Genomic DNA, 17,993 nt, shown 5'->3' on the forward strand with positions numbered 1-17,993 from the left:
GCTATTCCTTCATGTAAGAGCATGAATGAGACTGTTTCCCCTAGAAGGAGCTGTAAGCCTGGTCAGCCTCACGACTGATTGGAATAACATAGTCCTCCAAAATGCCAAACCTTCCCCAGGTGTCTCTTATTTCCATCCCTTCATCTTCATTTCTACTACCACAGAGCCACCCCATATTTATTAGGTTTTGGTAGATAACACAAAAGTCTCTACAATGGCTTCCATTCATCCAGTTTCATCACAGTTTTATTTGGCTCTCAGAACAGTGCCATATTAAGCTTTCATTTTAATCATTATCCTCCCCCGTTCATGTATCAACTCTAGACATTTCCTGCCTATACATCAACTCTAAATCACTCAGCCTAATATTTAAAGACACCCATAAACTACCTACTGGAATGCAAGTTTATTTAGGGCAAAGCTATATCTTCTGTTCCTTTAAATAGCTCCTAGAGTCTTTGCAGCATTCTAGACAAACAACAAGAGCTCAGTAAATGTATGTTGAAATTAATTTAGCAGTGCTTCTGCATCTTCTATCTATCATCTTCTTAGGCACTTAAGGAATTCTCCAATTTGAGAAAACAAATATTTTCCAAATGAGAAATCAATCTAAACAACATAACAAGAGTATATAGCATTCAAAAAGACTATTAAGTCATATCATCAGAAACTGGGGGAGAACTAAATAGATTGTATATTATCATAGGCTATGTCCAAGGAAAAGGTAATCCCAGAGTTATTCTTGATTTTTAACCAACTAAAAGACTAATGTACATTGTTACCTGATCAATTTCATTAATTCCTTTGTAATTAATCACTAACACGGACAAAAAAAATCAATGAAAATTGGTCCACATGAAAGACATAATACAGTGTTCCCAAAAAAAAGATCATTTAATTGAACACTATTAACTGACTTTTACTTACTACAACTTTTGTTACCATATTTTTAAATGTCTCTATTTTAATAATAAAGATTTCCAAAAAAAAAAAACCTTTCTCTATGTGTGATTAAAGTTGGAATTTTGTCGTAGCTCAGTACTGCTGAGGGCAAGACAATTTAGCCATTTAACTCCTGTAATAATGATCAGCACAATTCTACCTGTAGTCAAGTGAGGTAGGAAAACTCATTCCCGGTAGCCAATGAGACTTTCAGTTGCCCTTAAAACTCTTTTGGGACATGGAACCCTTTAGATTCTGTTGAAGGCTATAGAGTCTTTCCCTAGGGGAAGAAAAAAGTTTATCCATGACATATTGCCTACAATTCTTGGAAGTGAGGAGGTCGTGGACACCTGAAACCCATTCCTTGACCATTGTGGGGGTCTTGGATTTCAAACTTCTGCCTTAAATGAGGTGTCCAAAGTTATATGATGCTCTTAGGGAAGATGGTTGCACTTTCATTCAACCATCATAAGGCCCTTCCATGTGTCAGATACTGTGCTAAGTCCTGAAGAAACAGATAAATAAAACATATTCCTTTCCACAGGGAGATTTATAAAAGGGTATGGAGAGACTAAAAGGAGCAGAAGTGCTATGAGATGTTATGAATATTATGACAGCAGTACATGCTAGGAGAAACCAGTTTGTGTAATACTAAAAGGTAGAATATGGAGTCAGATTGTCTAGGCTTGAATCTCACCTTGGCCTTTTAAAACTAATATGATTTTGTGCAAGTTATTTAAGTGCTCTCTGCCCCAGTATATATTGCCCCAGTACATATATTGTAGGTGATAATATATGCAATTCATAGGGGTTTTGTGAAGATTAAATGAGTTGATATATGTAAATCATTTAGAACAGTGCCTGGACCATAGTATGGACTCAGTAAATTAAGATTATAAATTATGTTTACTGTACTCATCAGGGGAGAATGCATGCGCCTGGAAAAGCCCCCTGACATAACTGAAAGTGAGGGAACAGTTAATCGGGGGAAAGGAATGGGAGTGGAGTGACAGGCAGCAATATAATGCACTGTGTTCCTCGTCCCTCGAAGTTCTCTTTGGGGGCTTATAGGAGCTCAATCTTCCACCATTCTCCAGAGGACTCAGATGTGTGATACTTTTCTCTATGAAGCATCCATCACTCTCACAAATATGTGCAGCAAGAGTTGCTGTGCAAGCAGAGTAAGTGACTTGCACAAGGTCACATAGGGAAGGGTCCACAGAAACACAAGGAACTTCCCCATTCTTGTCTGGTTTCTTCTCTAGCACACCAGATGGACTTCCAAATGGAAATTCATTTATTTCATTTATCCAATGAAGCACACATCCTTTTAAGATGACACAAATTATCTTGGACGGGCATTAGAGTAGAATATTTTTTTTCTGAGGGCATGGAGCCACTATTTGCAATATAATGAGAAAGTCATCAGAATTATTACTGTGATATGAAAGGAGAATACCCACTATTTGCTGTTTACTTGAATCTCTCCGGTAACAAGTTTGTTCATTTCAAGAAAATTAATCTATGTCCTTTTAGTTATATTAGTAAACTTAAAATTTTCATAAAATATTAAGAATCTTTTTTTTTTACCTAATAGCTCTAACGTAGGCTCCATTGGAGTCTGGAGTACCATTTTTTAAAATGTTTTCCTATATAAGCCAAACTGAAAGTTTCAGCTGTTTCTTGCTCCTTTATCCTAAATCTTTGCTTTGAGAACTGAGTGAGACAATGTATGTAAATTACCTGTCGCAGTGCCTGATTCAATAGGAGCATTATTAATAATGATAATGATACTAACAACTAGTGTTATTATTCTCATAATATGTTTATCTTAGCAACAATAGTAATATTTTTAGGGGGGTTTTTTCCCCCTTTGTTTTTTTTGAGGAAGATTAGCCCTGAGCTAACATCTGCTGCCAATCCTCCTCTTTTTGCTGAGGAAGACTGGCCTTGAGCTAACATCCGTGCCCATCTTCCTCTACTTTATATGTGGGACGCCTACCACAGCATGGCTTTCCAAGTGGTGCCATGTCCGCACCTGGGATCCGAATCGGCGAACCCTGGGCTACCGAAGCAGAACGTGTGCACTTTACTGCTGCACTACTGGGCTGGCCACAATAGTAATATTTTTAATACACACATGAAAAATGTTTATAGATACAGTGGATGAGCCACATTTGACCTACAGACAGAAGAGACAACAGGTATAATTTCATGGCAAGCAGAGAAAACTCATTCCTTTAAAAATGCCACCTCATTTTTTGCTTCATATTTGGAATTCCATAATCAGAATTTCAGACTTCATTGCATATTTAATATCAATTATCTATAACTTCCCCCAGCTCTGCTGTTGAAGACTAGTAATGTAAGTTCTACCAGTATTTTTCACCTAAACATGAGAAACAACCTAGGGATTCCATCAGGGTTGCAAGCACAGAGACCAAAACCAAACAGTGCCTGGTACTGTGTTTTCCAGGCTTCTGATTTCAAGCCTCTTCTTTTATTCTCCACTTCATCTCTCCCTCCCTAGTGATCTCCTTCACTTCAGGATTGAACTGTTTACTAGCTGAGGATCTCAAACCTTCCAGACCAGATGACCATGTTGAGGGGCTGGCTGGTATGTACAACTGCTCTCCACTAAGTCTTCCATGAGCCTTTCAGGGGGCATCCATCCCCTGATGGGCCCCATTACACGTTGCCTATCTCTACCATAGCACTCACCATGATGAATTATAACGGTCTCTTTATTTGTCTATCTTTCCCCTTTCCCAAGGGCTGGGAGTACCTTGGCAGCAAGAACTATGTCTCTTGTTCATTCATTCATTCATTCACTCATTATTCACTCAAGAAATATGTGATTCATGTCTAGATCCCAGGGAACAGAACTGTGTTTGGCCAGGGAAGGTGGTCAATGAATATCTGTTGAATGAACGAATAAATAAATGTGGAAGTAAGTGAATAAATGAATGACCAAAATGAAGTGGCAATGACATTAAAGACAAACCTCTACTTCCCAAGTAGACTCAGGCTGGTCCTAGTTGCTGATAATCAGAAACTGCCATCGAAAGCAAATGTATGACTGTCTCTCTTCCGGAACATTGTGTAGCAAGATTCAGGAAAAGGCAGTGTGATGAGAGTGAGATTAAGCAGTTTGATAACATCAGTCTCCAATCACCATTTCTCACGGTGAACTGAATGATGAATGCGGGCCTGTCATGCGTCTATTGAGATTCCTGGAGCACCTGTCTGCTAGCTTCCAGGGTAGCTCTTCCCTTAATATCTGAGCAGAAGTGAGGAAATGCATTTCAACCTTAACTTTATCTCAGAAGCTCAAGAAACTGGTTTTATTTCTTGGAATTTCCCATTAGAAGGTTGTTTTATTGTACTTTCTTTGACCTCCTGAGTAGCCGGAACAGGTTTGGAACGTTGTTTGACTAGATCATTAACATGTCCATAGATGGAATAGAGGGAAACATACCTTGGAGCGTTTTAAAAACAAGTTTTGCAGAGCAGAATAAGTATTTTTTATCTGAAGCCAACATCAGAAAATGAACTTGGGGACCAAAAAAATGGCTAAGGGGTCTGACTCAGCTTCTGTTACCGGCAAAAGTGAAGAAGAACCCTGGTTTTCCCAAAAGGTTTCGTATTCCGTAGGCATCCTTGTTGATTTCAGGGATAGAAGACAATCGTAGGCTGTTAGAGCTAGAAGGAAACTTAGCATTTAGAAATCCAATTTTGCAGGTTACAGATGTTGAAATTGAGTCTCAGCGTTTTGAAGTGACTTGCCCAACATCATGCAACTACAGTGATTGTAGAAGCTATAGGAGAACCACCTGTGTAGATTGTTTCCCATTCTTGCCCTTCTTTTATTTTGTTTGGTTTTGTGTTGAACTATACCACGTGATCTTCAGAAAATTTACCGTGTTCTGTCATATATAGAACTTATAGATTCCTTTCGTATCCAACCAATCTTACTGGACATTGCAAGTAAGATACTATGCTCAACATCATGGAGGATCCAAGGATGAATTAGACGCTCACACAGTCTTCATGAAGCATACAATCTTCTCTCTAAAAGGATAACCTAATAGTTTCAGAAATTATCTGTACTGTAGAACCAATGAAGGAAAGATTTCCTGGGGATCTGGAAACTGAATCTGCCGTAGTGCACTATAATAGAATCTGACTGTGCGTTGCCAGCTATCATTTTGGTAACCATCCTTACAGGCATCCAGGGAATCTCCTTTCCGGGTGGTAAGCAGGATGCACATTTGTTCACCAATCTTGCATTTTCCGTTTCTTAGAACTGTCATCCATATTTCTCCAGGGGTCTCTGGCTTTACGCATCCAAATCTCAAATTAAATCCCTCGTGATCATTATTGCTAAGTGGAAGAAGCTGTTCTCGCAGTAACGGGGAATTCTCACATGTGCATTCAGCAAAGATTTGAGCCATAGGGATAGTTAAAGCTTAGGTCAGAAGTTGAAAATTTGCCTAAAGATATATTTTGGTCGACCTATCTAGTGTTGACCCCTATAATGCTTCAAATTTGAACCAGTTGCCAGCTTGTAACCAGTGAGAAATTGCACCTACTAATCTGAGTTTCCAGGCTCCACAGAAAAACTGGGAATTCTGCCCACACTGGGTCTGCCTTTCCCCATGGCAATAATTGCTTGGTGATTAGTAGCCACCAGTTCTTTAGGGAGAGCATGTACTTTCTAGCTTACCATGCAGTCCCCTGACTTGGTACCGCTTTTGCGAAGCAGGAACCCAGTGTAAGATACCATTCAGCATTTATCACCCACTCACCTCACTAGCTTAAGTCAACATCTGGGTCTGTAGGTATTGAGCTAATCACACCTGCTTTAGGTGATAATGGCAAAATATTTGACTAGAAGTATTTATATTTGTTTACATGAGTTTACATTTAATTAGTGTGCAATATTTACAAATTACTTTCTTGTAAGTTACAGACATCACAAGTCTATGAAATGTGTGAGATAGTTACAGTTATGCCCATTTCTCAGCTGAAGGCTTTGAGTCTTGGATAGTTAGAGTAATTTGCCTCAGGGTATGCAGATATCTGCAAGTTACCCAGCCCAAGGCTCTTTGCATGACATCTCTACTGGACAATCATGGTGATAGACACTAACACCCCGAGAGTAAGAAATCAGTACACACTTGTCTTTTGGTCCCTATGTTACCCCACTGCTGTTGAAGCAAGCCTACATTAATATATAATAGCAGTAATTTCAGCAACATGAAATATCAATATTAGCCTTTAACCTTAATTCAGAACAAACTGAATTTTCTCATTGATAACATTTATTATTGCAGCTGTTTAGATTTTAAATATCATCAACCGTTAAATATTTGAGCTATAAGGAACTTTGTCTATAACTTAGTCAGCCTCCTTTATTTTACAGATGTCAGACTAAAATTCAAAGAAATGAGTGGTTTATCCATGGTCATATAGACAGTGCTAGAGTTAGTATGAGAACTCTGGTCTCCTAATCCTAAAAACACTCTTTTTGCTCTTCATTGTGTTATTTTTATTCCTTAAGAAAGACAATGTAGGAGATGTCAAATACATTAAAGATGATTCTTACTTGCCCTTAAAGAGCATAAACCTTCTCTATTGAGTTACAAAATAAAACTCATTAAAGAAATCAACACAGAACTGTATTTACTTCTGCCATATTATACAAAAGACGTTATATATTATGCTATGGATCATACCAGAAAAGGTCTTACTAAAATCCATACAGATTCAGCTGCACAGAGTTTCCATCCTTTTTTGTTCTTTTATGATTCTAGGACTAAGTATGCAGAGGTTGTCAGATATAGTCTGGAGCAAAGGAAGTGGAATCTGGGAGCAGAGAGAATAGAGTTATGGCCACTAAAGTACCTGTAGGGAGAGAAGAGAAGTATTTCCAGCTGAGGAGAGGCATCTAAACTGGCAGGTGGAAGATGACTATGGGGATGTAGGCGACAGTTTTGCCTCAACATCAGGAGGTACAACAAGAGTCAGGTCATAGGTTCACCTATGAGAGAAAGGTCTCTCACTGTGGGCAGTGGGACTCAACATAAAACATAACTGAGGTAATGAATGTGTTTATCATATTTACACATGTTTTACTCTGGTATGTCAGAACGTCAGGTTAGGCGAGGCTCATTGTAGCATGAGGGCTGGGGTTAGGGTGATGTGTTCTATGGTTCTTGGTGCTCCAGTGTGGGAGAAGAGCCCATGACCTTTAGACAGTTTATGAGGAGAAAGAAGAATGCTACCCAAGATTCTAGGAGGGGGTATCTCAAAGGTACTGTAGTTTACCAAGGCTTTATCTAAGCAATCCGATTTATTTTCAAACCCTAGTCTGTTAGGATATAAAAGTGCTAAGTAGAGAGACCAAGGCAGAAGACAGGTCATGCAAACTGTGTCAACAGAATGAGGAAGTCACAGCTGAGGGGGTGGAGGAAGGCTGAAAGTCATGAGACAAAGACATCTCAGGATTTATTAACCATATTTCAGAATCTCATTCTATAACCATAAAGCTAAGAGCAGAAGCTATCAGTTGATGAGTATACACAGGTAACATACCTCCACCTCTGGTAATGATCACCTCAAAAGCTGAGCTGGTCTGGAGATGACATCAATGGCTCTCACCAGGAAAGTCTGGGGACACAAGAGCTGGCAAATAGGAATCTTAATGATTTTACATTTGATTCTATACATTAGAAAAAATAAAAATTCTCAAGTCAGTGGAATGTTTATTCAACACCTTACAATGAATCCAAAGAGAGTGAAAATCTAAGCATTATCTCACATATTTCTCTCTTAACAAGAGGTTATACATTTAAATAATTTAATTTTTTTCATTTGTATGATGCATCTGCCACTGACGTTACATTCCTATTTCTGAAAATACTGGCAAATTACACAGGAACATTAAGCATTTCAGCCACCATTCTTCATCTTCCAAAAAACAACTCTATATTGTTGTGGAAGAAAGAGTACTTCTTTAAAAAAAAAAATCACTTTATCAGCTTTGGGATTTTGCATTATAATTTGAAAGCATCAGGAATAAGAACAAGAGATTGAAAGCATGTATACTTAAATTTTGAATGTGAACTCTGCTCCTCAGAAACACACAAAAAAACCTAATTGATCGTCCACAGTTTCCCTGTGCTTGATTCCACATATTTAACAATGCAGTGGCCACTGCTTTCTGTAAATTTGAAATATATGAGAAGATCATTTGATTTTAGTTTTGCTTTGGGATTCCTCTTTTCCCAAAAGGCACTGAAAGAGAAACACATCTCAATCATCTGCAAAGGATTATCTACTTTCAATTGGTACATGACAAATCTTTCAGAGACAGGGAAAGGCTAGTTTGCTTTCAATATATTAATAAAAGCAACAACAATGCTCGATATCCATATAGTCTTTATAATTTACGTGGCATTTTCACATCCACTTTCTTATTTCATAGCGACAGAATCCCTGGGAGGTCAGTAGGGCAAGTATTATCACCTCCATTATACAGCTGCATTAAGTGAGACACAAAGAGGTAACATTATTTGCACAAAATTGCACTGCTTGTCCACTTGGAGAGGTAAGACTGGAGTCAAGATTTCAGAACCTTTTGTGTATGTGTTTTTGTGTGTCTTTATGCATATATATTTGTGTGTGTGTGTGTGTATTCTACTTTACCCCTCTTAACCCAATAGAGACTGAGAGGAAAGAATTTTTTGTTTCAATTACCCCAGGAAAGGCTTCTGATACAAAAATCCTTCCTTTGTTACCTAAAAAAATGGATGAACTTCCCAGAAGGAGAGTTAAAGCCAAACACAGCTGTTTTGCTTAGGCTGAACTGAGTTGTGGGAAGGAGGGACTAGGAGAGGTGGAGGGAAAGGAAAGGGGGGTGAGGGCAGCAGAAAGGTATTGTGCAGACATGGAAGAATTAAGGGCAGCCATAATGGAAAATGTAGTTGGATTTTTTTTTTCCCTTAAGAATGAAGCCTTCACAATGTAGCTTTGCTTTCTTGCATGGCAGTCCCTGAACATCAATTCAATCCATTTCAACATGTATTTATTGAACACAAACCATGTGTTCAGTCATGAACATGGCACCACGGGGGACGTAAAAGAAGAACATATTACAGAGTTCCCACAATATAAAGGAGGATGCAATCTTGCAGAGAGGAGGGGAGATGGTGGCAATATATGTGAAGCAGTTGGAGAAAAATCTAAATACAATATAAAACAAAGTATTACTCGGAAGCTCTGAAATGTACAGAACAAACAAATGACATGCTGAGAAATCCGATAAAGGAGAAATTGGTATTCACAGAAATTTGAGTTGAAAGCTTTGTGGAGAAAATGGGGCTAAAGATGAATAAGAAAGTATTGAATCATTCGGTCAGAATTGACAAGTAATACTGATTATGGTGTCCAACCTGCCACCCAGGGCCAGAATCTTCTACAAAGTTTTGGATAACCAGGCATCTAGCGTCAACCTGAACCATTCCAGATAGAGAGATTCTTACTACTAGGAGAGACATCCAACTACATCTTAAGATTGTCTCTGAAACTTACTCTTGGAAAGTACTTCCCTATTTTCAGCTGAATTCTACCTCTTTCTGCCTCTCATTCTTTGGCTCTGGCTGTCCTTTCTGTTTCTAGAACCACATAGAATGATCCTAGTTCATCTTCCAGGGAAGAAAGCTTCAAGTATTTGAAGAGATCCCTCCTGTCTTCCCAAGTCTTCTTCTTTCCAATCTGAACATTGCAAGTTTTTCTGTCAGCTGTCAATCCAAAATCTTAGAAGCAGGAGAAGAGAAGGACAGAGATGTGGTCTTTCTTTGATCAGCTAGGAACCATTTCCTTGGAATGTAGGTACGCAAGAATGCAGGCATTGGTAAGGAATATTATGAGGGTCCAGGCGGGAGGAAAAGTGTTTCTTATTTTTAGTTTGCTGCCTTCATAGGACCAAGTTGCTGGGTTTTTTTGTCCACTCTTCTCCCCTTCTGTGATTCTTACATTCTCTTTTGATAGGTTAACCAGAGGTTAAAAGTGTCAGCATGAACAAATAACTCATGTGTACCACACTTAAGTCAGAATCTGGGATATATCCTTCCATTTTGAAGGAGCAGAAGCATTTTTAACATTGAATCTATACTTCGTTAGACACAAGCCTTTGACTCTTGATACAGAGAGTGATATTCAGTACTCATGTACAGACACAATTTCTCCAGGGTCACTGCACGCAGAGTGTGGTTGATGCCAGGATGAAACCATAGACTTTGATAACTAAAAAGATCTTAAGACATTGCCTGACTCAACTTTTCTCCTTTATTTATAGATATGGAGACTAATATATTCAGTGTTTTATCCTGGAAATTATAGAGAATATGCTTCACATGGGTTTATCAGCCCGCATCAATTTCTCTAATGCCTCCTACAGTTAGGCTCAATTTTTAGACTGCAGTGATCAGTGTATTTTGTCCTATAAAGGCCCCTAGAGATTCATTCAGAGGACTATGATATGCCAGCCAGAAAACGATTATATGTGCCTGGTTAGATGCAGGACTTGTGGTAGTGTTTTTCGAATTGCTTTTAGGAACCCATTATTGAGTCACTACTAGCACTGAGTTAGCAGAATAGGAGATAGAAGGCTAGACAAGGTCTGATATTGTGAAAAGGAGTTGTTTGGTCCAAAATCAGAGTAATTGTATGCTTGATCAATTTTATTCTTACTAGAAGTTAGATAACCAAACATTATTTACTTCCTAATGTGAGATATTACAGAGAACACAATGCCAACTGTGAAGTATTCCCAAAATAAATTGAAACAGAAGCCAATCAAAGTTTTCGATGTAACTTTCAGTCCACAGGAAATATAAGGAATCGATAAACAAATTAAATGACACCAGAAGCAGACAAATCCAGAATGCGGAACATTCTGACCTAATTTTTTCAATAAGTTGCCCAGTAAGCTAATAACAAGACAAAAAAATTAATTAAAAATGGAAGGACACCAGGTAGTTCTGGATTAAGAAAACTTTAAAAGATATTAACAAATATAATAATGAAATAAAATAAGTAGACCTTATTTGTATTCAGTTTCAACAAGACAACTATAAAAAATTATACTTTTAGACAAATAGAGCATTTAAATATGAACTGGGCATTAAATGCTATTTAGGAATTATTGTTAATTTTCTTAAGTATAATAATGGTATTTTGATTATGTAAGACAATATTATCTTTAAAATGCAAACTAAAGTATTTGGAAGAAAAACGAAGTCTAGCATTTGATTCATATTACTCTAATAAAAAATAAATAGGGGTCAGTCCAGTGGCATAGTGGTTAAGTTCACGCTGTCCACTTTGGTGGCCCAGGGTTCATAGGTTCACACTGCTCATCAAGCCATGCTGTGGTGGTGGCCCACAGAGAAAATAGAGGAAGATTGACACAGATGTTAGCTCAGCGACAATCTTCCTCACCAAATAAATAAAGAAAGATGAGGAGATGGGAAGGACAAATGAAACAACAAAATGGTGATGGCTATTGAAGCTGAACGATTACAATGCCCCACTATTTTTGTAAACTTTTAATAAAGCATTTTTTTAAAAATTAGAGTAACAAAGAGGAGACATAAAACTGAAAATTTCATATTTTAGATCAGTGACACTTAGCAAAGTGATTGAGTAGTGATGTTAAAAATGCTCTGAGGGCATTTCGAGTGACCAGTGATGATGGCTCTGTTTGTTTTGTGAGATGTAGTGATAACTTGTTTTTGATTATAAGTTGAAAAAATTAAAAACTCATGTTAGAAGGCATGTTGATTTTGCCTGAGAGGAGAAATTCCAGTAGTGATTATAGAGATGACTTTATTCCTGATACTACCTCGAGCCTGGACCATCTTAATCTTAATCTTATTCAACTTAAAAAAAAAAGGTATCATAATTTAATTGCACCAGTTTAGGAAAGAGAATTTAAAATTAAAAAAAAAAATGTTGAATGAGCAGTAGATTTACAGGAAATGAGAACATTACCCAGAGACCATTTGTTGTTTGTGTCTTTATTGTGTCCATCAGGACCCCTCAATGCAATAGCAGATATAAGAGGAACAAACCATTTAAATCGGAGTGAGTATACAGGAGCATCCTAATGGCCATGCTAAATTGACTCTGCTTGCCCAGCCCTTACTCCAACCGGTGCCAATTTGAACACATTTTTTTTTCTCACCAGATGATCATATCTCACAGGCATAGCCAATCCTATTCCACTGACTCTTTTACTGGCTGCCCATTTGGCTGAAAATTGTTGGAGAAATGGGCTGTCAGCCAAGAGACACAAATTGCTTCTCTCTCCTTGTCAATGGTTTGAGCTACCTGTCTGCTTTATGGGAAGGCAGGAAATTCTCTATCCTTTAGGTGCTAGTGTTCACAGAAGTCTCCCTTTGTTTCATCTAAGAAAATTGATTAAGAGGTCTTCATTTCTTTGAGCAGAAAAGTCAAGAGCGGCAAATGTTGACACAAAACTCTATCAAACACAATCATAGAATCACTAACTGCTTTCTTGGTCATTCTATAGCTTAGGCTGAAATCTTGACTGCCCACACCAGCTGACCAGTCTTAATATTTGACTACTGTGAAGCTAAGGGGAAAACATTCTTAATTCAGCCATTTATTTATAAGAACCTTTTCAGTACCAACCACAGTGCCAGGTGCTGGGGACATAATTGTAGAAATGACAAGCATAGTTCCTACTACCACAGAACTAACAGTCAAGGGGAGAGGACAGAGTTTAAGAAAGAACAAGAATGGACAAGGAGGTGAGGGAAAGTCTACTTAAGAAAGGGCATCTCAAGTTGAGATCTAAAGGTTGGGGAGGTGTAGTTAGATGGAGGAGGGAGAGGAGTGGAAAAGTCATTTATTAGGATAGGAAGAACTGTAGATGAAACGAGAGGTATAGGTTTGCTCCCTAGAAAAGCATCAATCACACACCAAAGATTATTAAATTACTAGATTAAAATAGCTACTTAAAGATTTGTATGTTTCTGTTTGTTTTTTTAAGTGTCGTACATAGATTAAATATAAAATACTTATGCCTAGAATTTTTAACTTTGGCTGGAATGGGTTTGATCTGCTTGATTTTTCTTCTGAGTTTCAGTTTCTGAGTTTCTCTCCTCCCATTTATTTCTTGTAATTTCACTGTCTGTACCACTCACTGTGCACTTAGCACATTACACACCAATTCAGTCAGGGCATTAAGATGACCTTCTGCTCACTCATGTTGAGTAGACATTTTTTTAATTGCTAATAATGCCACAAGCTGTATCAATTAGAATTAAAATTGGTGTGCATAAATTAGAACATCTGAATAATAGTGACTTGAGATAGAGGCTTATTATTCCCTCACATAAAAGAGATCTAAATATAGATAATCTGGAGCTGAGATGATAGCTTCAAAGTAATCATGGACAAGACTTCTTCCATCAATTGGTTCTGCCATCTTTAGCACACATCTTTCATTCTCGAAGCCACCGTATGGTCAAGATGGGTGCCACAGCTCCAGCCATCTTGACAGAAATTTGAGCAGCAGGAAGAAGGGCAAAAGGCCATGCCAGCTGAGTCACCTGGGTTAGTTTCTTTTTAAAGATTCCTCAGAAGGCCTATCAAATGACTTCATACATCTCACTATCCATCATTATCTATGTTAGAGGTTAGGAAAAATAGGCTTGGTTGAGTGTTTGTTTAGTTACTTATTCCTTCCTTCTCTCCTTCATTTAATCTACATGCATGGTTTTGCTCTCAGTAAGTAGGAATTCTGTCACACAGAAGAAAGGGAGAGCATTTGTTCTGTAGAAAACAGGTAGTCTCTTATCATAGTAGCTATCGTTTGATGGGTACTCACCACATGCTAGGCACTGTCCCAGACACTTTAATAATGTTATTTTTATTTAATTCCAAATCAATTTTGTAAAGTAACTATCATTATCCCCATTTTGCAGATATTATAAGCTAAGAATCTTTGAGACAATGTGCAGACATAGCCTGGTGGAGTAAAACGAGGCTGTAGGCAAATATTGCTGGAGATTTTCACACAGAAATATCTCCCTCTTCTATATCTCTTTATACATGTATACATCCAAGCCCTCTGTAATCTACAAATCCCAAAATTCCTGAGTGAAAGGAATCCTTTATGTGCACCTCTGTTTCCCCACTCCGGTGAGGACTACACCTTACATACAGAGGTGTTCAGGAAAATTTGCTTTCTAGGTGTCTATTTAGAACCAGTATAGAGTTAGGCATATCATCCTCCCACCATCCCTCTCTATGCCACAGGTATCTCTGCCAGCCTTCTTACCATTCAGGGTCAAGCCCATTAGCATGGAAGATTACAGACTAAGAAACTCGTGCTTATTCATTACCTGAGGTCTGGCTGTTTCCAGCTGCTTCCTCTATCCAGGCAGAGGCAACTCTGAAAGGAACAAAGGGTAGCCCCTCTTGTCTCCACAATGCCAAAGGGCAAAAATGGGAAATGTGGAAGGTGGGGAATAAGACAGAGCCTAATTTATAGGCAAGGTTTTAAATCATAGTTATCTCATAGCTAATGCCTTCTAAATCCAGCAGTCCTGCAGAGAAATAAACACTAACAATGCAAAACAGATTCATTTGCAAATGACTCATATCCTGGTATTTTCTCACTAAAGAAACAGTCTTATAGATCTAGGCTACTTTGACATTTTCACAAAATTCTTGCAGAATTTTAGCTATGAATAATCAGAGACTAAGTATATTTACCCGGGATATTATTTGTTGAGTTCTTGCATGTTACTGTGCAGAGAAAAAAACCTACAAATGCAAGGATATATACCGATGGCTTCTGCTATCAAACATTTCTCCCAGTAATACCAACAGGAACACTGGATTGTGTGTCAGAAAGAAAAACAGAATCAGAAAACGTTCACAATGCAAAAGTTAGAAATATCTTCAATCTAAATGGAAGCTTCCTTATGGAGTGCTCAGAGTTCTTTTGCTCATCTCGATCTCTATGATAGTGCTGGCTATAGAGATAATCCAAAGGTATAAAATTAGCAAGTTTTTTTTCCCCTTTTCTTCTCTCTTCCCATTTCACTCCATTTCCCCCTCCCTCTTGTGGCATGTCTAATGCTAGTTGTATAGGGGATAACATTTATTATTCACCTCCTAGGATGATTGTCAAGTCTTAAATGAGATAGACCATATAAAGTGCCCAGTACAGATATATCACTCTTTTGGAAGGAGGTGGTCTGTAAAAAAAAATATATAAAACATTGCTTTAAAGGAAAGCTAATACTTTATTGAATCCACAAAGCCTGTTGTTTTCAAACCATGCCTTCTTGGGCCCTGGATTTTCTAAGGAGGCACGACAGGAACAGCCTGGGGCAGATGGAATAGAGGGATGGTGACATGTCATACATATAGACCTCTCTTTAAAAGCCATTGAGAAAACCCACTAGGCTAAACAAATTTGCTATTTTGATGTAAGCTGTATGAATGCAGCCCTTTATCTATTTCAGTCGTCTCAGACTCCCCAGTGCCTAGAACAGTGCTTATCACTTAGTCAGTTTAGGGTAAACATGTTCAAAAGAAACCTAAGTGAAAGCTTTGGGACACAGTGAAGAACTCTTTTTAATTTCCTCTAGTATAAAAAAAAAATTAACTGGATTTAAGAAATCCTGATCTACTCATTTTCCTACATTTTCATGTCTATAAGAACAAATGAGCCATTCACTTACTTTCTGTTTCCTTGAAGAAATATTTACTGAAAACCTATAATACCCCACTGCTAGGCATGAGGAATTTAGAGATCACCTAATCTCTGCCCTCAAATTGCTTGTAGTCAAAAAGAAAAAAACAAGCTCAAATACCACTATTAAGATAAGGAGACTCACGTTGCAATTAAAGAACAATGTGCTAAAGAGGGAGCTAGTCAATTTGCCCAGAGGTGCTCAGAAAAGGCTTCTTGAAGGGGATAACTCTTAATCTGGGTGTAAAGGCTAAAGAGGATTTCACCAATCACCATGTCCTCAAGGCAAATGACTTACTCCATTGTAAAAATAAATCTGTGGCATAGTGAAGTGCTTTAAAATAAGGTCTGTCATATATAAAAGGTAATGGGAAATATGATCTAGATAACTGTGCCAAACTCATAGAACTCTGGGATTAGGCATTCATCTGCTGGTGGTGTTTAATCCTTGTTGGCAAGATATAGTTCTTAGACTGCTGGAAAGCAGTAGGCTAATTGGAATAATAATCACAATGTGGCCAGACATTATTTCTTTAAAGCAATCAATGATTGCCTGAGACATACTGAACGCTGTGGAAGTTGGAGATGAACAAAAAGATCCATTAAATCATCTTGGCTGTTCCCCTGGAGGCCAAGTTCAGAATCAGATTGGGTCATGGTATCTGCCTTTGCTCTAGACCTATAGTCAGATCAAGGAGGGCGAGAGGGAGAGAAATGAACATGCCAGCTGTTCCCTGCTTTGTCAGTTTCACACAGAAAATTTAACCCTGATTAGCAAATTAGGGTTGCAGAAAATTTTGTGCAACCTACAATTCCACTTCTCCCTTGGCTCTGAAGCAACCATTTCCAATTTATTTTAAATGAAAAAGTACTTAGGTAGTAATATAAAAGTACTCACATGTTTAAATTGTGCTTTTCCTAGCCTATTAGCTTCTCAGTAAGGGAGCTTCATTGTAGAATCTCCTTTTAGTACAGGCTGCAGAAGTGTTTACCAAGCTGTGCAAAATTTTGATACTGATCATTCTTAAATTCATTTTCTTGCCTTGTCTTAATACTCACAGTCTTCTGCTCTTTACAATCTACCCAAGTACCACTCCTGACATCCTGAATCACCCATTCTAGGCAGGGAAGGAAACTTAACTCTTGCTTGGCCTAAGAGGAACCTCTTCATCCTGTTCACTCATGGTTCATTTATGGACTTCCTAAGATTCTTTGTCATGTCCCTAGTAAACACACACACACACACACATCATCATCATCATCATCTAATTTGCTTGCCAAATGTCTAGGGTTAGACTTGTTCACTTACTGGCTTTCCAGGACTCACCTGAAATTGTTCAAGTTAATTCAAGCTTCTGGTTAATTTTACTCCTTTGATGTTTAGAGGGCACTGCAGAGTTGGCACCATCAGAAAGTAGAGTAACGTGCTGAAAACCAACCGTCCTCCTTCCCAGAATGAAGGAACTATATAACCATCATCAGTTCAAAAATAAGGCAGAATCATCCAAAATTTCAATAAACTTGGTTAAACCAAGCCATATTTTTCTTCTGTCCTCAAAAACTTCCATATAATTATCATGGTTTCCACAGGTAATCTGGAGTCTTGCCTAATTTAAAATTATATAAAGTACATTAATAATATATGCTGTGTGGAGAGACTAAAAGACCCTATTGGTTTTCTGGGGAAAGCCTAAGAAGTCCTCTGTATTAAAAAATCGAGGATCATTTTTTTAATCATTCATTGAACAAATATTATTGAGCACTTTCTCTACTCACTGAGGAGTGTCTTCCTGGCCATCACCATTCCCTTTCCTGCTGCTTTGCCAAGTTGTGGAATTCCATCAACAACCAGAGGGCCCCTTTAGAGGAGAAATTGCAAACAGACACTCCATTGGCTTACCCATTCACAGATTTGTTATTTTTTGCCGACTTAAATTTCTTTCAACCAAATCTGTTTCTAACATGCTAAACTCGAACTCTTTCACATTGACAAAAAAATCTGTATTTTTAGGCTCCACTGAAATACTGAAAGCTCCAGAAATGTTGGGCTGTGCCTCCCTGTCACAGCAGTGACTACAGCCAAGTACTGACTGCCCCGAGATAGGTCCTGTGCTCTCCAATCTGCCACAGTGGCTTGCACCCCAGCTCCCAAGAAACTGCCTTAGCATTTGAGTTTATGATACTTGCTTGTTTCATCTAGAAAACTTCTGACTGTGAAGAAGAGGTAGGAAGTCAAAGGAAACCCTAGGGA

The 17,993-nt window shown here is 38.2% G+C and overlaps 1 long non-coding RNA gene across 2 annotated transcripts in view; it reads right to left on the minus strand.

The window, feature by feature from the left end:
- Positions 1 to 17,485, minus strand: part of LOC139042032 (uncharacterized) — a 32,697-nt gene extending 15,212 nt beyond the window's left edge. Inside the window, exons 1-2 of one of the 2 annotated variants that reach the window (XR_011498224.1) lie at positions 16,641 to 17,485; positions 7,540 to 7,614 (exon numbers count right to left, since the gene is read on the minus strand). This is a non-coding gene — a long non-coding RNA (uncharacterized lncRNA). The other variant, XR_011498225.1, reaches the window with a different exon arrangement.
- Between the last annotated feature and the right edge of the window lie 508 nt (positions 17,486 to 17,993).

This window comes from Equus asinus, chromosome 25 (genome assembly GCF_041296235.1).
Source record: "Equus asinus isolate D_3611 breed Donkey chromosome 25, EquAss-T2T_v2, whole genome shotgun sequence".
Classification (NCBI taxonomy): Eukaryota; Metazoa; Chordata; class Mammalia; order Perissodactyla; family Equidae; genus Equus; species Equus asinus.